The 26048-nt window shown below is 37.2% G+C and overlaps 1 long non-coding RNA gene across 1 annotated transcript in view; it reads right to left on the bottom strand.

The window, feature by feature from the left end:
* The window catches only part of LOC113251390 (uncharacterized), a 187097-nt gene that overhangs the window by 20790 nt on the left and 140259 nt on the right, over nucleotides 1-26048 (bottom strand). Inside the window, exon 4 of the long non-coding RNA XR_008957938.1 lies at nucleotides 10937-11055. This is a non-coding gene — a long non-coding RNA (uncharacterized LOC113251390). The remainder of the gene's footprint in view (nucleotides 1-10936; nucleotides 11056-26048) is intronic.

The raw sequence follows: 26048 nt of genomic DNA on the forward strand, positions 1-26048 counted from the left end.
GCATTGTGCTGCATGTACACCCAATCCATTGCTTCTAACCATTGCCTAGTGTTACATAGTAAATATCTACCACATTTCAGTTGTCCACTCCCACTGATAACAGGATCTAGTCTTGGAGCTGTTGAATAATTTCCTATTAATATTTTTCTCCCTCTGAAATTCAAGCATTCACTACAATCTACATCCAGATTCTATCATCCAATAGGGCAGGTTTCCTTACAATGAATGTATAAGGTCCCTTACAACATATAAGGTCTTATGAGCCTCCTGTTTACAATTTATGGAACCTTTCGCTCAATGTGCTATTTCTTAAATATACCACTGATAGTTACTAACATGGGAGAAAATGCCAGTGGTTACAGGAATTTGGGCTATGAACCCATCATATCTAAATGGTGTGGGATAAAAATTCTCTGTAAGATTAGCAGAGTGCTTTGTGGTAAGTTTATTTGTGTCAGTTAGTACTAAATTTATTGGTTCACCATAGAAAATAGCTTTAAAATATATGGGAACATCATTTGCCAATTAAAATTCTAAAAACATAAGTCAATTGATGACTTTAGTCACAAATAAATAATGAGAAAGTATTCACAGTACAATGTGTGGGAGCAAATATTCAAAACAAACGACACACTATTAGTGACTCAGTGTCCCGAAGACTGAATATTGCTAAATACTACCAGACCCCCAACATGAAAAGAAAAATGTTTGTTTCTCTTAGGATACTTCCTCAAATCTGATCATGTATTCTGTCCAATACGTACAATGCATTTTTTACTTACACTTTTTTAAACTGGAACTAAGACAAGGAATGAGAGGACATCAGGCATGCAAGAGACTGAGATGGATGGAGACTCGGGACAAGCAGCACAGCATGGCAAGCTAAGAATTATGTCATCCATATTTAAGAGCTACATTGAAATTCTGCATGAACCCCAAGCAGTGACTATCGGGAAAGCTGTGAGTTCTAAACGGAACACCTTGTTTAACTGATGTGTGACTTTAGGTTAGTTATCCAACCTCCCAAGAATATCCTGATCCTCTATTAAAGACAGAAGGAACATGTCCCACACTTCACATAACATGTTGTGATCATAAACCCAGTGACACCAAAGCACTTAGAGTAAAACCGAACTTCAGTATTTTAATATTCACATAGAATGACTCTAACTGCAGCTGATGTGCTGACCACCAAGAAGGAAACATGAATAATAGGGAAACTGGTGCTATGGGCGTTTGAAAATTTTCCTTTGTAGTTAAATTTCTTTTTATTGAAGTTGATGTGTTATGGCGTAAGAGTCATTTAGGGTAGGGGAGTATTTAAAAGACGTAAGAAAATTATTTAACAAGATTATTAGGCTAATAGACATTAAGTTGCCAATCAAGAAATGTTTCTGGCTACTGTTGGAATGTAGGGTTCTGTGTGCATTATCACAGAGGTGGGAAATATTCATGGGTGCCTGGGTGGCTCAGTTGGTTAAGCATCTGACTCTTGGTTTCGACTCCAGTCATGATCTCAGGGTCGTGAGATGGAGCCCCACGTGGGACTTGGCATTCAGCTTGAAGCCCTCCTCTTCCCTCCCTCTCTCCCTTCCCCTGCTCGTGCTCTCTCTTTCACTCTTGCTCTAAAATTAATTAATTAGTTAATTAATTCTTTAAAAAACAAGAAGTGGGAAATATTCCACTGACGTGCCAGTAAGAGGCACAGTAAGCTTGAGACTTGTGCTTGAGACACAAGAAGAGTATCTCCATTCCACTTACCCTTCAAAGCATACACACACACACACACACACACACACGCACGCACGAATCAGGAACAAAAGCCAAGTTCCAAAAAATAGCTTAAAAGAACAGAGGAGAGAATGCTGGTAATAAAAATGATGTGAGAAACAGTGAAAGGTTTGGAGGACAGATCCAGGAGATAAAGTGCACATTACAATGAATTTCAAAAGAGAGGCAAGAAGCAATGAACATGTAAATAGTACCAAAAAAATCTACCAGTAAAATAAAAAATTGGATTTGCAAGTTGAAAAGAATTTTTCCTAGAAGAATTCAAAATAGAATACACTTTTCTAGATTCATGTTGGCAAAATGTTTGAATTATAAGGCTTTAAAAAAAAGCCAATAACCATAAAAAATAGGAAAAAATAAACAAACTTACCTACAAAAAATTAAGTGGCAGGCCATAAGAAATAAGAGGAGAAGAAAGAAAGTATACAAATCTTCTACCTTACACTGGGTAGGCAGAATAGCCATTTTGACAATTACAATCAGAAAAACCCAAATTCAGGGGAGCCTGGGTGGCTCAGATGGTTAAGCATCTGCCTTCAGCTCAGGTCATGATCCCAGGACCCTGGGATGCAGTCCCGCATTGGGCTCCCTGCGACTGGGGAGTCTGTTTCTCCCTCTCCCTCTGCCTCTCCCCCTGCTTGTGCGTGCTTGCCCTCTCTCTCTCTCTCTCTCTCTCTCTCGGTATCCATCTCAAATGAATAAATAAAATCTTATTTAAAAAAAAAATCCAAATTCAGAAACGTTTTTCACTTGAAGGTAATAATAAATAGAGTAAAACGAAGTTGCATGGCTTCCCAATCACTAGTGACAAAAAGAGGAAACACATGTCATCAGAGATAAATGAAAGTATAAAAGTAAAAAATGGGAGAAATGGCATAAAAGTATTAGAATGGCATCAGATTGCTCCTTTACAATACTGGCACCTAGAAAAAGACTGGAATAGCAGGTACAAATTAAGAAGGCAGCAACTCAAGTTTCCTCCATCAAGTCTAGATATAACTCATCTGTTAGAATGAAAGAACGCTATTTAACAGTGGATGGATGGATGGATGGATGGATGGATGGATGGATGGATGTGTGTGTGAACAGACAGGCAGATGGATGGAGAGATAACTATTAGGTTGTTAATACGGGATATACTCATGGAGGGACGCTGCTGTAGGGAGAGGGAAGAGGAAAGAAAAAAAAATAGATAGCACCTTCTTAAAATGTACCTACATAATTATACTTCTGTATTAAGACAAATTATATTTGTGGGCCCATGTATAAATTAACATACAGACTCTTCAATCAAAAGATATTTTTCTGGAAAAAAATTTCTAAAATTGTCTCAAGAAGTAAAAAATGTAAATAGATCTGTAACCAAGAAGTGCACTGAAAGAAAAAATTATAAAAATTCCTGAAAACATAGAGATTAGCATGGCATCCTTGTGACAGATACAAAAAATACTGAGTAAACAGAAAAAAACCTGTAAATAAGAATTCTTCAAATTGAAAACTTCAGCTCATCAAAAGGCACTGTTAAAAAAACCAACCAAACAACCAGCAAACAAAAGCCACAGACAGGGAACAAATATAGACATCTGAGAAAGGACTTGTAGCAAGAATATATAAAAGTGTTAAAATCAATGATAAGAAAATACAAATAAATAGTCAAAGGCTTGAAAAGACACTTCACAAAAGCCGATAAATGAATATCCAACAAGCATATGAAAGAGGATGGGCATCATTAGTCATCAAAGAAATGCAAATTAAAACGAGATCTCACTTCACACCCACTCGAATGACAGAAAGACTGATAATACCAAGGGTTGGTGATGATGTGTGAGAACTGTCTTTCTTACTCATTGCTCATGGAAATATACAATGGTACAATCACTTTGGAAAACGGTTTGGTAGTTTCTTATCAAGCCTCACTTATGGACTAGTAACCATAGTTTTAGGTGTATATGAAAAAGAAATGATAGTATATTTCTATAAAAATGGATAAACACAAACCTACACAAATGCTTTCTTCTCAAGAGACAAAAACCAGAAATAGTCCAAATGCCTATTAACTCCTAAAAAACTGATAACATATCAATAGAATACCACTCAGTAATAAAAAGAGATGATTACTAATATAAAAAAACAACATGAATGAAGCAAAGAACCACTATATTTAGTGGTGTGAAAAAAGCCAGAGACAAAAGACAGCATACTGAATAATTTCATTCATACGAAGTTCAAGAATGGACTGGAAAGTGACATGAGGGAATTCTTTGGGGTAACAGAAATGTTCTATTGGGGTGGTGGCTGTAAGAATGCATTCATGTGTCTAAATCCATCAAACATGTATAAGATCTGAACATTTTCCTGTATTTAAATTATACTTCAATAAAACTGAGTTTAGGAAAGATCACATATAAAAAACAAAGAAGCAAAACTGGCATATAATATTAATGCAGAAGAAAACTTAAAGACCATTTCATGGTCAACAAAATACAAATGAATCTATAAGAGTTGAAGTGATAAAATTAACAAGGGTTTTAGCTATCATCTATTAAGTGCCTTCTGTGCACCAGATGCTGACCTATGCCCTTTTCGACATGATCTCTTTTAATCCCCAAAAGGACAATGACACTACTGGTTCTGTTCCCCATTCTCTCCTACCAAAATTCTGTTTTTGCACAAGTCCCCAGCCCTTCCCACAGAGCCACGTGCTTCAGGGGATTGCGACTCCTCCTTTGCCTCCCCTGGGTGGCCCAAGGTCTATCGGACCCTCCCTGACAAGGACTGGTTCAAGAATGGGCAAGTGGTCCATTCTGACCAATGAGATATAAAAGGAAATCCAGTGAGATGCTTCTGGGAAAGCACCTTCCTTGTAACGCAAGTCATATGAGATTATCTTTCTTCTTCCTCTTGACATTGTCACGCCTGGGGGCAAGGCCTAGATTTGCGGCAGTCATCGTGTCATCTTGAAGCTCTGGTGTAGGTGCTTGCACATAAAAACAGCCTAAGTGACAGTTATTAGTAGTCCCCCTCACGAATGAAGAAACTGACCCTCAAAGGTTTGAAAACTTGCCCGAGGGGACACGGTAACTACGTGGTAATAACGATATATCTAGCCCTACCTCAGACTGAAATTAATGCTAATACTCCTCATTGCCTCTACTCAAGCTGATGTTAGATCTAAGGTAAACTTCACATGTTCATAAAGCTTTACAAATCCTAGTCCACTGTTCATTTTACTACATCAGGGGGTAAAATATTCTTGTTACTGCATTCGAGTAAGGGTAGGATTAACTTGCAGCTGCTTTTCTTGTCTTTTCTGTACGGACTATTTCTTCATGCTCTCTCTGTACGATCAGCAAATCTCAGGTCAAACGCCACCCCTAACAAATCTTTCTTAACCTATGCTGACTGTATTAAGCTTTCTCTCTTCTGTCTTTGCCTCAAATAGGCGCCTGCCCCTGTGAGCTGCTGTTTTAGTCCTCTTTTATCCCAGCACAAAGCGTCATGCCTGGTATATCGCAGATGATTAATGCTAATGGAGAAATCGTCCTTATAGTCCCTAGCACATGCACTTCAATATTTAATACTTATTTATAACAGCTTTATACTGTTTACTGCTGAATGACTGCAAGTCTAGCCTCTTCAAAAAGATTCAAGTCTGAAATGAGACCCTGGAATACACGATCTCTGGCCCATGCTGTCTTTGAGAGTCTATTTCTGTGTTTCTATTCAAGAACGAAGATGTACATTTTCTTTTATGATGCCTACCAAGATGCTTGGCACAGGAAATATTTGCCAATCACTTGAATATTTGAAAGAAAAAGTAATGTTCATGTTATCACATCCTGACATTTCTAATGCCTCCGAAAAGTTATTCTGTGGTGATGGAAATTACGAAAGGAAAATGAGGATGACAATTTGTCCAATTTGGTTCACTGCATCAGTGGGAAGCAGATGTAAAAGAATATATGTATTGGGGCACGTGGGTGGCTCAGCCGGCCAAGCCCCCGACTCTTGATTTTGGTTCAGGTCATGATCGTGGGGTCATGATCTCAAGGTTGTGATCCCAGGGTCATGACATGATTGAGCCCTGCATCAGGCTCTGTGCTCAGCACAGAGTATGCTTGAGATACTCTCTCTCCCTCTCCCTCTGCTCCTCTCCCCTCTCGCTCTCTCTCTCTAAAAAAAATAAGTAAATCTTTAGAAGAAAAAGAATATATGTATTAAAATACAAAATCACAATCTCCCAGAGTCACCCAGAAGACAGAATATTAAAAGCATTAAAAAGTGTTAAAAGCAGTATTATAAGCCTAAGTTTGACTAAAGAACATAGACATTTGACAAAAGAACATAGACAATTTAGGTGGAACATCTGAATAGTGATGACATCTTTTCCGGATCCCCAAGGTCCAGAAAATAAACAGGGGTGGGGTGGGGAGGGGGATGTCAAAAACTACGTCTCATAGGCCAGGTAAATAAACCTGTATGGAAACACAGACCTGCCCCATCGTTCACTTACTGTCTGTGGCTGCTTTCGAGCTGCAGTGGCAGAGTTGACTAGTGGCGACACAGACCATGCCACCCGCAGGGGTCAATACTTACTGTCTGGCCCTTTAAGACCAAGGCTGCAGAGCCCTAGGCTCAACGACATACAAGTGTCACATTATTACGGGGGCGTTCCATCACGGTTAAGACACATTCTAGAAGATGTGCAAGAGTTATGTTTGACATGATTAGGATTAATCGAAAACGGTCGCTAGCTTTGAGGGAACGGTTCTAAGAGTATAGAGAGAATAGGCAAAGCATAAGCATTTATTGAATTACCCAAAATGGAAATTTGTCTTTAAAATGCCAAGCGGCCTGTTTTTCTTCATTAGAAAACAGTCTCGGCTACATGTACAGTATGGATTCATCACAGCAGCAACATTCTAATTGCGGGCTGTGAAGAGTTCTAATTGAAATAAGATTAATGAAGAGCCATGCCAGCCTCCTACAATATCACAATCTGTAGGAACACTTAGCTTCTGTGAGTCATTTTCCTCCCCAAAATAACTCAGATTAAACAGCAACTTCCAAACTAATGGCAACATTTCCGTCCAGATTTCTTTTTATGTCTTGCATCATGTTCCAGGATATAGCACACGGAGCAGGACTCATCTTCTGCCGTCAGCTAATGTTGTTAAATGTCAGGCATTTAATAAAGTTAAAGGGCAAAAAAGTTTTAAAGAATTTATTCTGCCTAGCAATCAGCCCTTGAGAAGACTCAGGAAAACTCATTGCTTTATTGACTGGAGCAGAATGAGAAATTTTCTCATCAGGTTCTGGAAACATCACCTGATGCCCCAAGAAATTCGAAAGCCCTGTGAATGATGTTCCTATAGGTTCACGCATGTATATTTGTGTGTGTACATACCTATGCATTTAGGAGCATTCAGGAAATAGAATAGCGAGTGCACTCTTGTGTACCCCAAATGTAGGGTTTGCATAATAGCAACATGGGTTAAATTCAGGTGTTTGAGAGCCAGGGCACAATTCCTAGTAAGACCTGTTGGTATGTTCCATTTGCCCAAACATCTGCCAAAGCGTGAGAGACAGCAGAGCCCTGCAAACCTCAAACTGGGCTGAAGGGTCTCTCACTGTGATTTCCCCAGTGTCCTTTGAGGAGGGAATCTCCTCAGTCTTCCTACTCTATTCTGCTGGACTCGGAAATGGAAAGATGAGGTTTATCTTCTTTTATTGCCTCAATCTCCCCTTTAAGTATATCATGATGGGGAGGGAACTGGTAGAAATTGAGGGGAAAAAAATAACAGGTTCAAAATGCCGTCTTAGAGCATTAAAAATCAAATGTGCTAAGAAAAGAGGGTAGAGAGTGTTGGCAAAGTCAAGTCCCCTACCTTAAATGAGATCCATTCTAAGACAGAATTACAGCACTTCAGTGTAAGTACGTATAATTAAATTTTAAAACATTTTGGGCATCCTCCTTGTTTTCAGTACATACCATAGACTGATATCTCCATTAGCTCTCTTAAAATAGAAATTCTGTAAGGAGCAGACTTATTTTAATGAAGTATGTATAGTGAACAAAACAGCAGTGACTGACTCCCTTTCTACTCTAGTACCAAATTTAAAAAGGAAAATATATACATGGAACTGTTTTTAAAGCCTCCGGAGCAAGATGCCACAAGCCTGAGAAATTGTTTCCTCTGATCTCTTGAGTTTTAATGACTAGCTAGCAGCATTCAATTACAAACTGGTCATTAACAAGAAATCTAATTGCTATTAGCAGACAGGTAAACAACTCATATCGGCATCACAACGTGCGTGGAGGGCCATTTTATAGTGTCAAGTGAAATGGAGGTTTCCTTACGACAAAATAAATAACATTACCGTATTTATAAAATGGCACTGCCTCGTCTCTTCATATATATAGTTATATACGAATAGCTATAAACAACAGTAGTGAACTAGATTATTTTTTAATTTTTTTTAGTTAACAGTGCAAGCAAAGCTGCTAAATAAGGCACATATCCTATTCTCTAAGAAGTAAACCCCTATCATCATTTAGGGTTTCAAAAACTTAAGCCACTATTGGAAACCTGTGATCAGGAAAGAGTTTACCTACAAATATCTCCCACTATTTAAAACATAAATATACATATATATCAATTACACTGTCGATATGTATTTAAATATTATATAGCTTTATTAAACCAGAAAAAAAGGAAAGTTTAAAAACTGAACAGAGAAAGTCTAAGATAACAAAAGATTCTGTGTTTTGATTTCGACACGGTTTCAAATTCTTACCTTCTTTAAAAAGATCCAGATTGGTTATTTTGCCTGGAGTGCCAAAGTTACTCTTTGTCTATATGGAGTCACCCAAAGTGATTTTGCATCACATTATAGTTCATAAGTTAGGGCTTAAAAACACACAACACCCTGACAGAATCATCAAACACCTTCCTGAATCTTTTCCTCTCTAGGTAGAAGAATTACAGCTATTAGTATCAACTTACAAAGAAAATCTTGTCCTAAAAATCATCAGGAACCGAAGTAAAACAAAAAAAAAGAGGCCTACTATTATAAGCACGTTCTTTATCAACATATTAACCCCATATCATTGATGACCAGGCAGCAGGAGAGACATACTTGGAAGTTCACTGATAATTTAAGGACTCCTACGGCATTTTTCTGCAACTGAGTCTTAGTGAGAAGTTAAATCTTGGTGAAGAAAAAGATAAGTATTAAATTCTATTATCAATGTCATGATTGGATTTGAAAAAAACTAATTTTTACTGGGAATTATTTTTTAAACAATAGACTTCTAACCATTAAAGAAGAAGAAATCATAAAGTCATGTATTACCAAAGCCATCTCAAATGTGTTCCTAATAACTGTGTCCTCAATACTGTGTACCTTTGACCCATAGGGAGGAGTGGAAAGTCCCCCAGACACATAAGTTACTTCTTTCAGCATTTAACAGCCCCGTGGGGAAGAAAATATGTAATAATCAAGTTCTTTCTTGTCTCCAGTCTAAGTCCTTGCCACTTCGCAAATTCATTTTCTCTTGTTTTCCTCTTTGGAGACAGAGAACAGCTGGTTGTCATCTTCCAAATACTGTAACAATCCCTTATATACTTGAAGATAGTAATTAAGTCATCCTCTCAGCCTTCTCTTTGAGAAACTCAAATTCCTTTTTAACACAAATTATCAAAAAAAAAATTGCCACCGCCTTGGACATGAAAATTATTATTGCATCGACATTCTCTGTAAACCCCACTTTGTTTCTGGAATTGCTCCTTCTCCAAAAGCAAACGCAGAAGTGCACTGCCTTGATGCGTTTGAGTTCCACTGTCTTCAGCCTTCTTACAACATAACGTCGCTAGTGAACTTGGGTTCTCCAGTAACCTCCCACGAACACTTTGTACTTCTCAGGTAAACTCGTGTGACTCTTACCTCCCAGTCACCTTTCACTCCCTGCCTCCGCCCCCTCACGTTCTAAAACAAGAGCCGTCATGAAGAGCAGCGTCTCTGGCAGCCATGACAAGAGTGCTGCTCGGAATACTACACAGGCTGCTTGAACCCAATGTTCATCTCAACTGTGTGAATTTCTTCCATAGGGTGTTAGTATGCCAATAAGATTTCAAAACAAACGAAGCTTTCCTTTTAGCCATATCCTTATTAAAAAAAAAAAAAAACAGCACTCATTACACGGAGATATGAAAGAGAAACTACAGATCTACGGACAGTGTAATTTTAGGCAAATTTTTTGATCTCACATTTTCATCATCTGTAAAATGGGAATAATAATAACCCATGGGGTTGTGTTAAGGAATGACTAAAGTAGTCTTGTTACCCACCACATTGCCTGACAAAATTCCTTTCTCTGGCACTTGTGTGGCATTTTCATCCTTCGGTGTAGTGTTCTTTACAAAAACACGGGGAATTAATGAATCAGTTCTCCTGGGGCACATATTTATATTTAAAGAGGGGCCTTCTGGCGTTTTAATTAAAAAAAGAAAAAAGCGACTCTAACGTAGGCATTCCAAGTAGCAAGTCAGACTTGGAAGGACAGTGTTTTGAAACAGGAATAACCCCCAAGTAAGGCAAGCCAGATCACAGATGTGATTTCATCTCCTACGTGAGGCAGAAACATGTTTATTTAAAGCCAAATATCCTCAATCTCAATGATCCCAAGTTGCTTATAATAAGATTTTCTCTGAAATATCAAACCATATATTTTACCTTGGGTTATTTCCCTGGTAAAGAGGATAGCCCTGATTTTGGAAAGATCTGACATGCCAATTTATCCACAATATGGATCTAGAATATTAAGGTACCAACCTTTTATTTCATTTTGCTTTGAATAAAGTAAGACAATTATTCTGCTTGAGGATAGAGTATTTCAAGTGTGAAAAGCTGAAAATATTTTTATTTTTCTTATACGACTACAATTTAACTGTTTATATTCCCCTTCTGTCCCTCTCCCACCCCAACCCTCTCTCTATATACAGCCTGAAAATAAGTTAGAAAGGTCGAATAAAGATTTACCCTCCATAAGTATTTTAATTAATTATCATCTGAGAAGGGTTTGATCATCTACTTACCTGGAGTTAATGGACAACTTCTCGAGTTTCATAACACCATGATTTACCTGTTTCCTAGTGCCCACGGATAATGATTGATGGTCTGTCCAGTATTAATTTCACTTAAATCTACAGGTCATAGAGGAGAGGTGGGAGGAAAAGTATCTCACGTAGGAAACAATTCTTTCTGTTAGAAAAAAAGAACAAAATTAATTTTCTAAGCAGCCACACTAAATGGCTCAATCAGCTACCTGACAAAACACTTCCTTACTTAACATAAGCCTCTTAAATGTCAACCAATAAAAGTCATCACTTACCTGGAAAGTCTATCTTTTTGGTGTTTAGAAGAAAGCTACCTGACTATTTATATACCCAGAAATGTGGATGCATGGGTCGGTACGCGTGTGTGTGTAATGTTTGTGAGGTGAGGGCGTGTGGAGGGATTACACACATACAAAGCTACTTCTGCTCTTCTCTAAACGGCAGTGTCAACCTGCTGCTTGGTGACTCATTTCATAAGGTGATTACTTCTCACCCACAGGCATTTCTAATTTTGACGGAAAAAAATGCCAGTATACCTATAGTGTTTAAACAAGTTGTGTTTCGTTCATGAAATATTCTACCCCAAATGGCCACTATGGACCTTCAACCAAACCAGGAAACTTCTGCAACAAATGAACACTGAAGGTACCAAACCCTTGCTGTGAATGAGTGACTTAGGAGCATTTCCCCTAAGGATTTCAGTAGCATTTTACAACTCTCACTGGTAACTCCTCTTCCATTCTAAAAAAATTTTTAGAGAGGGAAAATTTACCATTTGATCAAAGTTTAATCATGGTTCAATAGAATCCTGCATCTTCAAGGGATGTGAAATTTTCCTCTAGGAGAATGTGATAACCTTACGTTCATCAACAGAACTGTGTGGAGGAGACAAACAGTCAAGATGGCCGGACAGAGAAAGTTTAAGATTTCAGAAGCTCTGCCCCTTGAGCCAGCAAAAGCAGGTAAAGAACGGAAGTAGGTTCTGTTGAATTAACTTCTACCCCAAAGCTCTTCTAGGTAGCAATTGGACCATTTATTTTGTTTGGTCATCTGTCTCATTAATATTGTTTGAAGGCTCTGTTCCACTTGCCTTCCATAGTTCCCACTGCCATTCAACCCCTCCTCCGTCTGGTTTGCACTATTTATTGATTTTTAAATATTACATATAATTTAGTTATGATTCCAAAGGTTACAGTAGCAAGACAAATGGTCTCTAAGACTTCCAATGTGATCTTCTGTGATTTATTTTTTAAATTAATTTTTGAACAGCCTCACTCAGTGTGCCCTTTCTTTCTTGTCTTCTACTTTTTCAGGTTTCGCTTTCCTCAATAAGATCTTTTTTCTTTTGTTCATATGATTCCTCAATTTCTACTTTTTAATCCCACCATTTTTCTTTGCTAAACATAGTCACTGGGCTATCAGTAAAGCACTGGTGTTATGTTTCAACCGAATCTCTCAGATTACACATACCTATTTCATTCCTATTTTCACTCATTGCACAAACCATTAAAACGCTGAATTATACTGGCCAGTAAGGAGGCAAGACACATGTTTACTTATCAAGAAAGTTCATGAATAATCTCTATTGATGCACATAGTTATAGTCCACACAGCTCTCCTCCCTGCACCATAGGGATGTACTCCCCTCAACACCCATAAAAATATTGTAATAACATGCTTCCCAATATTCTTCCCAAGAGAAAAGGAAGGAGGTAGAAGATAGGAGAGAATCAGTCACTGTATTCCAGGGTAGTAGTGGAGCAAAATGACAGATCAGACACAGGCTAGTGAAGAGTAGAAATCAGGAAGGCAATAATCAAGTCTCATTGCTTGTTGAAGGAAAATTATTAACATGGACCATGAGTCCAGCTGAAGGGCAAGGGATGTGTAAAATGGTGAGCTCCTCAAAGAGACAGTTCATATGCCCAGAAGTCAAAAGAACAAGCCTAAGCAGAAGTACACAGATGTAGTCAGCAATTTGCTTGGGAAATTATTGGTATAAAGGCAAAGGTATATAGGAATAATCCTCCTAAGCAAGCAAAGGACAAAGAAGAGAAGGAAGAAGAAAGTTCACTCAGAAAAAGGTAAAAGTGGACAAATATGAGAAACTTTAATGGACACATGTGCTTAAGAAGGAGAAGAAAATTAAAAATCTGGAACCGTTTTATCAGTATAATGATCGTACACATGTGATACATTCGTAATTGAGATATATATATACATATATACACATATATATGTGTTTATATGTGGAAGGGAAAGACAATATTGAAATTTCTCATATCACTGAATACACAATGTGAATTACTATTTCACTAAGTTTTGTGGAATTTATACATTCAGGCTATAAGCGAACGTGATCAGATTCATGGCTTGATGGAATGGTGGACTACTGCCAATACGTGATATTGAATTGCTTTTAAATTCTTCTTATATTCAGATAATTTTGCAAAAAAATACACGAATACGTAAGTAAAAGAAGTAAATTAGTGCATATCAACAAATCCATCATGACCTTGTTATAGTGTACAGGCAAAGATCTCATTCCATGAAGCATATGTCCAATTCAGCATAGCTCTTTCAAATCCACAATCCTAAATTTTTCTAAGCAACATTTTTCACAAAGAGCTTTAATTTCTGCAAGAGTTAAATCAACCAAAATGCTAAACTTGGAAGGGAATGGTGTACAATTACAAAAATAAAGGGATAATTAGGTATAATATTCTAGAATACTTAGAACTGTTTACTTCTTGCAGGCAGTGGTTTTTCCAAATAAAAGCTCAGGGTGAATTAATTGTTGTAAAATAAATACACAATCAAGCAAATAACATTTTATAATTCCGAAACAAGCATATAATAGAAACTGTTTCAAAGATGCCTAATCCAAAGGAACTGGCAATGGAAGTAGATTTGTGAATTAGCAAACGTGATGATCTGGCAGTCAACATCTCCGGTTCCCCATGTTTGAATGCACGCTATAGAATGAGTGAAAAGCACACAGGAAATTAAATATATGCAGCGTATGAAAAATTAAGCAGGTGGAGGGATGCAGAAGGGGAATGAGAGAACTAGTCGAGAGGGGAACAGGAGAGCAGGGAAACGGGAGAAGGAAGAAGAGAGGGAAATGAAAAATATTTGACTATTCAGAAAATCTGTTTATCTTCTTTGTTCAGCATCTTCTATTGATCACCATCAGTGCTGGCAAATAGCTTGAAGCTGTGATCCTGAACTGATATTTAATTAAAATCCAGTTCTATTTTAATAATATGGTAAACACATCACAATTCTGGATGTAAATAACATCAGCAGATGAAGGATAAAAGAAGAATCAAAACTAAGTGCTAGGAAGTTTACAAAGAAGGCAAAGAGCGAATCATGCAAAGAAAAACAATAATTAAACTCTGCTTCCAATTTATTGTTATCGTGGCTTTTATTAAGATTCTGCTTTAGTCCCAAAGTTATTTTCTTTCTGTCTTATTTGTCTTGCCAAGGAGAAAAATAAGCACCAACTGCATTTTATTCTTCTTATCATGAAATCAGAGCCAAGTGCTGCCCTTGACAACTCATCCCCAAGTCTGCAGGCTGGATTATTTTCTTGTTCATCACCTTTCACTTCCTCTGGGCAAAGTTCCTTCCCCAAATTCTTACCCTTGGTTACACTAAAATATCAGGAGTAATGGGAGTTATAGGTGTTTATCTAGGGAAAGATTTGGCATTTGAGATAGGTTCCACTAGTTAATCCAGCCAACTTCTTTGAAAGCCACTTAGATTTCTGAGCAACCTAATGGATTCTACTGTAGAGGTACGCTGTGCTCCCCTGGGAGCCATTGCCATGCAGATATGTTCATATTTATATATTTGTATGCATGCCCATGTATAAAATGAGAAAATGTTTATGAGATCTTTTTTTTATAATGAGAAAAGTATTTTCCAAATTCAAAGTAATTTTTTAATTACAATGATTAGTGTTATAAATCTTTGTGCTTCACCCAGCAAGTGGGCTAAATTCTGATTCCTTAGTGACCTGGAATAGTTACAACTATAAAAAACAAAAACAAAAGCAAATTAAAAAAAAAAACAAAAAAACAACCAACGTTCGTCTCCCCAAGTAAGGAAGTACCTTAATTCGTCTGAGCTATTTTAACAAAAATATCATGTGCTGGCTGACTTAAACAATAAACACTTATTTCCCACACTTATGGAGGCTGAGAAGATGAAGTTCAAGGTACTGGCAGATTCAGGCAGATCCCACGTCTAGTGAGGACCCACTTGCTGGAGGGCTATCTTTCACTGTGTCTTCAAGTGGTGGAAGGAGCACTGGATCTCTCACAGCCGTTTACAAGGCCGCTAATCCAATTCATGAAGGCTACACCCTCACAACCTGATCACCTCCCCAAGGCCCTACATCCAAACACCATCGCATCAGGCAGCGAGATTCAACATATGAATTTGGGAAGACACAAACAACCAGTCCATGGCAGGAGGACTTACTAAAGGTCAATTTTTTTTTTCTTTTCCCCAAAATTGGAAATTCTGATCTCACGAACAGAATCATTGAAATTTCTGCTTCATTTCATCTTCCCATCTATCCATGGCACCTCAGTTCTAGAGTGAGAAAACAGTAAGTGAGTGGAAGTATCGAATGGATAGCCTCTTAAAGAATCAGGGTTGAAAAGATAGGTAGGATGCCTCCTAATCAAATAAATAAAGGAGATGAAATGTAAGTTTCTTGAGAGAGCACAGCCAAAGCCGTCTCGCCCTACGCACCCCTCACCTGAGCCTCCCATCAGGCAAAGCAAAGATTTCATAGGAGGCTCCATTCAGCTTGCAGAGGGGGCAAGGAAAACAGCCAGCCTTTCCATCCTCGAGCTGCCACCCCTTCCAGAAATACAGGGTCTAGTGCACTTGTGTGCATCATTATTCTGTTCCAAAACAAACACATCGTAGAAACCTAACATTGCCCCAGGTGGTTCACAGGGTGAGAGGAATCGCCTACATCAGTTGCATCCTCACAGAGATTAGCAAGCACCTGCACGGGCGGGAGCAAGACGAAAGGCTCACGGTGCTTAGTTACTCTGTCCCTGAAGTAGCCAAAAATTCAGAAAGAGTATCAAAGGGGCCAACAGACAGGATTTTCTTTCCTCCAAGACTAGCAGAAGGAAAGTAAAGCCAAGCGTCCAACTCTTCGACAGTGAGGCACACTCTAATTATTTGAACGGAAAGAAATCTACCAATGCCAAAAACATAAAACACACAGAACAAATTCAAAGATTTGAGAAAAGGATGTGATTTGGCTAAGATATTATTTCTGCCTTTCTCTACTTCCAACCCACTTTAATTCAAGCAGCTCACATCTGGTGTTTTATGTGAAGTCAAGAGGAAAACCTCACTGAACCTAAGCTGAGCAGCTCCAGGCTGGGAACTAGGCCCACACACTCAGAGAGATGGAGAAAATCACAGCGCGCACCCACCCGCCAATCTCCAGCTTTCAGAGCCCAGGATTTGTGTAAGCACTTCCGTTTCAGTTAGAGGAATGAGAAAAAGAAGAGGTAAAATAGCTAAGATATAGTTAACCAGAAGTAAAATTCATACTGAACCCATTATATCAAAATGCAATGACTTCACTGCTCTCTATGATATCTTGCTTATCTCTAAATAGCAAATAAGGATGCTACTCTCTATATTCTTTTATAATATCCTTTACTTTTGAATTCAGTTATTGATTTGTAAAAAAAAAATTAATGTTTTAAGTCATAAAACTTGCAAGGTTTTAATCACAAAGTTGGAGTCGAGATATTTTACCTACTGCATACCTTTGCAGGTCAAAACAAAATAAAACCACAGAGAAGCTTGGCCCACGGTACTCATCACATATGTTGTGTTAAAATGATTTCTGATGGACTGTACTACCAGTCTGATCTCACCTGCATGGTGGAGCTGAGTAACCCCACTAGAAACATATTCACTTCTGAAGCTCATTCAAACAGTGAGAGTAACATTCCATTTACAGAGCTATTGTGAACACTGGGATCAGGGAAGGTTCTGGTACTAGCACCATGGGACACATACTAGCACAGTGGGGCACATAACAGATGCACGGCTAATAACACTGTCCTTTACTTTCCTTTAGCACCATGGGGCTCTTCTAATGCTCAAAGCTGTCAGGCTAACAAAATAAGTGAGGAAAAGGACTATATCCCAATCACATTACAAAAATCTGGGTGCATAATTTGAAAAATCGAATTGGTGCATGATCATCCCTCAGGAACTAAAAGGAGAACTTCTCCCCTGGGAAATCTCATCTCTACTAATCACACTCAGAAGACTTCCTGCCAACATCTTGTATTTCTCTGTCCAAGTTTCCTTCCCATTTACAAATGAATATTTCAAGGTGATTTCTCAGAAGCTCCCTAATTCTGATCCGATAAGATAGGCACCATAAATTTGTAAGGACTCCTGGGGTATCTCCCAGGTTAGCCTGCCTTCTTGTCGAGATCCTTCTGTGACTTAGCTCTCATTATTTTGTTCAATTCTCAGGGATCAGTCAGAGCTTCAGTTCTTATTGCCTATATTCCCTTTAGAGGAGCACTGAGATATGTCAGATTGCTCTGTTTTCCCAAATTTCCAAAAAACAAAACAAAACAAAAAAACCATAGCATTTTTCCTTTCTTTGGGGCATTCATGTTGTACACACATCGGCTCAGTCAGGGAAACATTCTCCTACTTTGCACGCAGTGCTCTTGTATAAACTGGGGGTCCACTGCTCTTATTTCCTCCCACAAGGATGGAGAGTGTGTGCAGCTATTGCCAAAAATGGGACAGAGGATCCTGTGGTCAGCAGAATAAGCAAGAAATTGTCTGGGAGAGGGGAAAAGCTGGATCAAACTTCAAGCACGGGCAGGAAGGGTGAAGAGGCAGGTGGACAAAGTCCGGTGTGTACACCACACATGCCAGGGGTAAGGAGCATCGTAGCAACTGCGCCACCGGATGAGTGAGCTGCAGCCCGAGCAGGGAGGCACAAGGGGTAACACAGGAAGCTTAAATTGCACAATGCATTGGTCAGTTACTTCACACAGGTAAGTCCACCGACAGAGGATATGTATGGTGGTATTTCTTTATGAAAAGCAAGCTACCAGGTAAACACATCTCCCTAAAGATGCCATCAACAGCTGGACAGTCTGCAAAACTACAGATCACAAAACAAACATGCGTGACTTCCATGAATCACCAACTCAGTCTTAGAAGCTCCGCCTTTATATATTTTCTACCTTTGGTTTCCACTGAAAGCTTTACAGTCTTTAGTTTTCGGTCCTTAGGGTCCAAAAATTATTTTTTCTTTGAAAAACAGGGACACCACAAAAATACATCCGCTTGAGCAATTGTCTTTCATCCTACTTACTAACGACGGAAAAGCAGGCAGGTAGTACCGAAAATATGACCATGACCCTAACTAAATTAAATAAGCATTAATTCAACAATACAGAGCATACCCCGTGGCTACAAATGTGTGCATCTTTCTTTACAGCTCCATTAGTTTGGACATGAACTCCAGGCTTTTGAAAATGTCAGTACTACACAGGTTGCAGAGATAGTCAAATTCTTACCCTGGATTCGTTAATATGATTGTAGTCACTGAACTGGTTTGAATTCACATCCAAGGGCACTATGTACTACGACATTTTCCAAGAATAGAGACAGAAATAGGGATTACGTACAGACAGAAATAGAAATTTGAGACAGATACTATTACAGATAAATGCAATATAAATTTCATATTATCTCACATAATTATCACAGTAAAGGACTTTTAAAAAAGATCATGAATATCCCATTAATGAAATATTTTTGATGCTCCCCTAAAGAAAAGATTCCTTAAATTGCTTTTATTTGCCTTGGATTCTATACAGCATATATGGCTAATTCTATTCTAGACTCGATCTTTGTTTGGCATTACCTTTAGAAAACAGAATTGCTAAAAGGTGACTGTCAAGCCCTAAAATCAAGTGTAAACTCTCAGAGCTTGAAAGAGCAGACACAGATTTTCATTCTATTCATGGATATAAAAACTGCAGAGTACCATACGTGGCCTTGTGCAAGCGTTAACTGCACAGACCAGAAACAGGGGGGAACATCCGAACAAGCTATGAAGAAAAGAAGACAGCAACATGTCAACTCAGAAGGAAAAAAAGGAAATTAAATACTGCGAAAAGATATACGTGATAGAAAGTTTAGAAATCGAGACTAAAATGTACAAGAAGGCAGATCATTTTTCCTGTCATTTTTAACACTTCCTTGTTCCACGATGTCTACCATGCTACAAAAGCTATCTTACTGTATTTAAACTTTTGAAGCAGAAGCTTGAGAGTTGATTGTTTAAAAATGAAACAAACGTTAAACAAAACTTTCCCAAACACTGAAAAGAGATTCGAGTTCAATTTATAATAGCACTTAATTCATCCCTGCTGATTTTTCCATTCATGTTAGTGAGGCTAATTTGTGTCTTATATTATTTCACTCTTTTTTACACACTACTTTCACAATGAAATAAAAATAAATTCAATCTCACCTTTGAAGAGTGATAATTATGTTTCTGTCGCTTACATGAAAGATCTTAGTAAAACTCCCTCATGCCTGAGGTTCCTTGAGTTTATAGGTCTTTCACCTTCATAACAGAAACATAATAACCATACTTCACAGGTGAGGCATTCTGCAACAAAGTTCCAGTTCTCCCAGGCAAGACACCCTCCACTGGAGGTTGGAAGAATCAGCTCGGAATCTTCAAGATACTGAGTCCTCAGGGAGATATTCTTTTCCCCACATGGCAGTTTGGGGATGAAGAAACTCAAGAATCTTCTGAGCATGGAGAAAACACACACACACACACACACACACACACATGCATGTATATATGTATATGTGCCTATATACTCACATGCATGTATATATAACAGATACTTGATATATTCTAATTTATATATGTGTACGTATATAACTACATAAATGTGCATTTACGTGTGTGTGTGTTTCAATCACGGTGCTATACAAACTGATTATATATGGCCTCATACTGGGCTATATATAACCACAATAATTTCTTTCTTCATGAGAGTTTTCCAAAGAGTTGAAGATAGCTACCTTAATATGCTTATAATGGATCACATAACTTTATTGTTTCATGGGGTTACCTAAATTATCTCTTACTATGTTCATTTATCATTTCAAGTGAAACACAACTGTCACTCATCATTCGAACTTGTTTTCACATTTTTTCCCTGAATCCACTTGCCAGAATCTGGAGAAAAGAACAGATCCATCTTAGTAGTAACACAGAAAACCTACAGAATGGACTCTGGCATCAAATGGACTTAATATGAGCATCCAAGAAGCAGTTCTGCCAGTTTTTTACCTATTTGTCCATGTACTAGTTACTCACATCTCTATACTTCAGTGTCATAATCTTAGAAATCAGGATAAAAAACCGAGTTTCTGTAAAGATTACGTGAAATTATTTACATACTGCAACTAGCAAACTGGCACGTAATGGCAGAAAATTGTTCATGACTATATTATGTCTTTAGACAGGGATGACCTGTTCCATCCCAACGTTTTCATGAAATTAGATTTTCAGTTATATTTAAAAAATGAGAAACAAGTCACTTGTTATGTCCAAGATGTGCATTGTGTGGCATGGGACAAGTCTAAAACTTTATGATACATAAGAATCTAAAGAGTCATTTCTATACACTAAGGCATAATAAGCCTGGGGATATTTTCCACTCTCATTCTGGGTAAAATTCAGTGTGGAAAATATGGCTATTACTTACCAAATACAATACATGCCCCTCCCTCCTCCAGATTCCCTTGTTTGGGGCCATGTAATTATTTCTTACCAATGGTAAGTAACCAGACAGTCCATTTCTGGTCCAAGAGTTTTAAGAGTGGCTGGAGTTCTCCGAACTCTCTATTTCCCAGGCCTTGAATAATAAGTATGCTATGTTGAAATAATAGAGCCGCAGGATGGAAACAGTCTAGATTCCTCAGTTATGGTCAGAGATTTCCACACCATTCTTAATAATTTAGAGAATAAGTAGACAGAAAATCATTAAGTATAAAGAATGCTTGAAAAACACTATCAATCAACTTGACCTAGTAACTCCACCTAACAATAGGAGAATATACACTCCTGTAATACACATGGGATATTTACTAAGCTGGACCACCCTGTGGGCCATAAAGGAAGTCAAAGTAATTTGAAACGTGTGTAAACCATGTATGTTCTCTATAAAAACAGCATTAAATTAGAAATCAATGGCAAATCAATATGTGGCCAATCCTTAAAATTTTAAAACTAAATAATATCTCTCTAAATAACCAATAGGTAAAAAATGAAATGATAAGGTATTTTGAACTGAAGTCAAATGAAAACACAACATATCAAAACTTGGGTATGTAGCCAAAGTTGTACTTAAATGCCAATAACATTTAACAGCACTGAATAACACATTATAACAGAAGAAAGGTCTCAAATCAATGACCTTAATTTTCACCTTAAAAAACTAAAAAGAGAGAACAAATTAAAACAAAAGAAAAAATAATAATAATAAAGACCACAGCAGAAATCAATGAAACAGAAAACAGAAAAACCCTTTTTTGAGGAGATCCATAAAATCGATATATACCTAAACATAATGGTCAGAAATGAAATATAGAAGGCATAAATTACCAATGTGAAAAATGAAAGAAGTAGCAATGCTATATATTCTAAAAGCATTTCAAAAAAAATATGTGGTGCCTGGGTGGTTCAGTTGGTTAAGCAACTGACTCTTGATCTCAGCTCAGGTCTTGATCTCAGGATTGTGAGTTCAAGCCTCATGTTGGGCTCCATGCCCAACTTAAAAAAAATAAAAATAAAATAATAAACAAAATAAAATAATGTGGACATTGTATATGAAATATAAAAACAGCTTGAAAGACAGAAACTACCAAAGCTAACGAAAAAAGAAACAGAAAACCTGAGTAGTCCTGTATCATTTTTTTTATTTATTTTATTTTATTTTATTTTATTTTTTAAGACTTTATTTATTTATTCAACAGAGATAGAGACAGCCAGCGAGAGAAGGAACACAGCAGGGGGAGTGGGAGATGAAGAAGCAGGCTCATAGCGGAGGAGCCTGATGTGGGGCTCGATCCCATAACGCTGGGATCACGCCCTGAGCCGAAGGCAGACGCTTAACCGCTGTGCCACCCAGGCGCCCCCTGTATCATTTTTTTAAAGATGGAATTTGAAGTGAAAAGGTCCCACAGAAAACTCCATGCTCATATAGCCTCCCTAGTAAATTCTAGTTATAAGGAATAATAATACAATTTTATTCAAATTTCTAGAAAAATAAAGGAAGAGGGAACAATTCCCAATTTTTTCTATGAGGCTAGCATATTTTGGTACCCAAAGTGGAGAAAGATGTTAAAACTACAGAACTATAATTCTCATGAATGTAAATGCAAAAATTATTTCAAAACTTTAGGAAATCTATTTCAACAATATATAGAAAATATAATACATCACAACCAAGTAGAGTTTATCCCAGGAATGGAAGATCAATCAATATAACTGACCATATAAAATTAAAAATGAAAAAGAATATGATCATCTCAATAAATACAAAAAAAATTGACAAAATCCAATATGCATGCCTAATTAAAACTTCTTAGCAAATTAGAAACAGAAGGCGACGATAGGAATCCCCACTAAACTACAACTAGCAGCATACTCAATGATGAAAGTATGAATAAAGTTCCCTCTCAGAACTTTACTAAGACAAGGATGTTCACTAGACCACATCTATTCAACACTGTACTAAAGGTTCCAGCCAGTACAATGAAGTAAAAGAATTTTTTTAAAATCCATATTGGAAAGGAAGAAGTAAAGTGTTCTTTTTTTTTCATGTTTGTAATCTTTATTTTATGCCATACTGGCAATCTTTTAAAAGAAATAAAAAAATTGATAAGATAGAGGAAAATGTTCTTTATTTAAAGACAACATGACCAGGGGTACTTGGGTGGCTCAATCAGTTAAGCATCCCACTCTTGATCTGGGCTCAGGTCATGATCTCAGGATTGTGAGATGGAGTCCTGCAATGTGCTATGCACTGGGCATGGAGCCTACTTGGGATTCTCTCTCTCCTTCTCCCTCTGCCACCACCCCTCCCCCTCCACATGCACGTGGGTGCACCCTCTCTCTCAAATAAATAAAACAAACAAACAAACAAACAAATAAAGACAACATGACCATCTATGGAAAAAAAATCTATGGACTCTATCACAAAGGTACTAGAACTAATAAATAAGTCTAGAAAGATTACAGAATACAAGATCAAAATACAGAAATCAATTGCATTTCTATATTCTAGCAACAACCAGAAGTTGCAGTTACTTAAAAAAACCACATTTACAACAGTGAGCAGTATTAAATTTATAGGGATAAATCTGACAAAAGATATACAAAACTTATACACTAAAAACTGCAAAACATTCCTTGGAGAAATTAAAGAATACCTTTATAAAACGAGAGAGAAATCACATTCATGGATCAGAGGATTTATTATAGCTATGATATCATTTTTCTTCAACTGATCTATAGATTTAATGTAATTTCAGTCAAAATTGAACAGCCTTTCCTGTAGAAATTGACAAGGTGATTCTAAAATTCATGTGGGATGATAAAGGACCTAAAATAGCCAAAACATCTTTTAAGGAGAGTAACAAAATTCTGTGAAAGAGAACAGATTTTCAAAGGCAATGCACAAAGGCAATTCAGTAAAGAAAGGATAGTCTTTTCAACAAATGGTGCTGGAACAATTGGATAGTCATAGGTATTAAAAAAAAAAAAAAAAAGCTTTGATCTATACAAAAATTGACCCTCAAAATGGATCACATATCTTATTGTAAAACCTAAAGCTACAAAATTTCCAATAGGAAATCTTTGAGATCTTTGAAGTTTTCTTTCAATACCAAAAGCACAATCCATAAAGTTAAATGATAAAACTGATCATTTGATTTTCATTAAATTAAGAAATCCCTCTCTTCGAAAGCACTGTTAAGAAAACATAAACCACAGACTGAGAGAAAATACTGCAAACACATATGTAAGGAAGAACCAGTATTCTCAAACTCAGTAACAAAAACAATCTTACAAGAAAAATTAGAGGAAAGATTTGAATAGAAACTTCATAAGGTGAATATACAGATAATAAATAAGTACATGAAAAAAAGTCCCTAACATCAGGGGAGTGCCAAGTCATACTGGAATCTCAAGCAAAAGGAAAAATCAGCATTTTAGTACAGTCTTTATTTAAGATTTTGATACTTTGCTCATTATGGGTATGTTGCTGTACTTTTCATTTTTTTTAATATTTCACTAAGATATTATTTATCTTGGTTACTGAGTTTCTTGGCACCCCCTTAAATTCTATGGCCAAGGTGAGTGTCTCACTCATCTTACCACAGTATTTATTCTGTTTCATATCATTAGCAACTAGATAAAAGGAAATCAAAATCCTAATTAAACACATCTACATACCTATTAGAACATCAATGATTAAAATAAGATTGGTCATTCCTAGCACTGTCGAGAATACGGAACCGCTGGAATGCTCATACACTGGAGATGCATCGTAAAATAGTGCAACCACTCTGAAAAGCAGCTCAGCAGTTTCTTAAAAAATTAAACATACTACCACCACATGACCAAATCATTCCACTAGTAGATATTAATGCAAGAGAAATGGGAGCATACTTCCATAGAAAGACTTTCATACAACTGTTAACGGCTTTGTTTACGATAGCCCAAAACTAGAAACAACCCAAACGTCCATCAACAGGTAAATAAATTAACAGTCTATGGTGTATGTATAAATGGAATACAAATCAGCAATAAAAAGGAATAAACTACTGATGCATGCAGAAAAGCACGGATGAATCTCAAAATATTATGCTCTGTGGAAAAAAAAAACAGGAAAAAAAGTACCTAGGATATGATTCCATTTATGTAAAATTTTAGAAAATGCCAGGTAATTTATAGCAATAGAAAGCAAATGAGAGCAGGCAGGGGGAGTTGCAGGGAGAGGTGGCAGGCAGGGCGGAATTACAAGGGGACACAAAGAAATTTTGAGTGGGAATGATATAAGCACTATCTTGCCTGTGGTGATGGTTTTATAAGTCAGTGCATCTGCCGAGACCTATGGATTTGGACATTTAAAATTTGTACAATTTATTGTAGGTCAATTACACCTCAATAAAGCTGTTTAAGAAACATATGGTTGTACAAGAAAGAAGTCATGTCTTCCTCTATTGCTTGATAGATATCATTTAGAAATGCCAAGGGAAAGGCTGAAAGAATTCAATGTTTGTCTCTAGGGAGTACAACTAGAGTTCAAAGTAAGGGAGAAGAGACTGCTACCTTTCATTATAAGCCTCATACCTATTGATTTCAGAACTATCTACACATCATGCATTGTTTTGTTAAAAATTAAAATAATTATTAACAAGGGAAAATGCATGAGGAATTCTGATACACAAGAAAGGTGAAAAATGATGGGAATATCCACAGTAATATTAACAAATACCAGACAGCAGTGTGGAAAAGAAATTAAACTACATTATTTTATTTTCAGGGGCTCTGAGTTTTGCCTCTTTTGTTTAGCTGGAATTCTCCAGATGTTAAAGGAATATTATCCTCCCCCCCCCCCGAAATAGTATTTCCTGGAAATATTAAGAAACTGCCACCATCCCCCAAACAAATTAAAATATATTGTTGGAAACACCATATTTTTATGCCTCCTGGGAAGCTCCCAAATATAAGAAATACTTTATCACTTTATGTTGTTAGGTTACACAGTATTCTTACCTACTAACAAGGAAGAAGCAACCTCACTGTGTGGACAAAAATGGTGTCATCTTATAATCACTAAATATGCCTTGTTCACAACAGTCATCAGTGGTGACCTCTAAAGTCTGGCCTGTCATGGTCATATACTTGAGAGCTGTGCAATTACTGGTGACTCATTTTACTTCTTTGAGCCTCACTTCCTCAAATACAACAACGGAGAAGCCAGACTAGTTCTCCAAACCTCTTGGCATTGG

Source organism: Ursus arctos, unplaced genomic scaffold, assembly GCF_023065955.2.
Source record: "Ursus arctos isolate Adak ecotype North America unplaced genomic scaffold, UrsArc2.0 scaffold_10, whole genome shotgun sequence".
Taxonomy (NCBI): Eukaryota; Metazoa; Chordata; class Mammalia; order Carnivora; family Ursidae; genus Ursus; species Ursus arctos.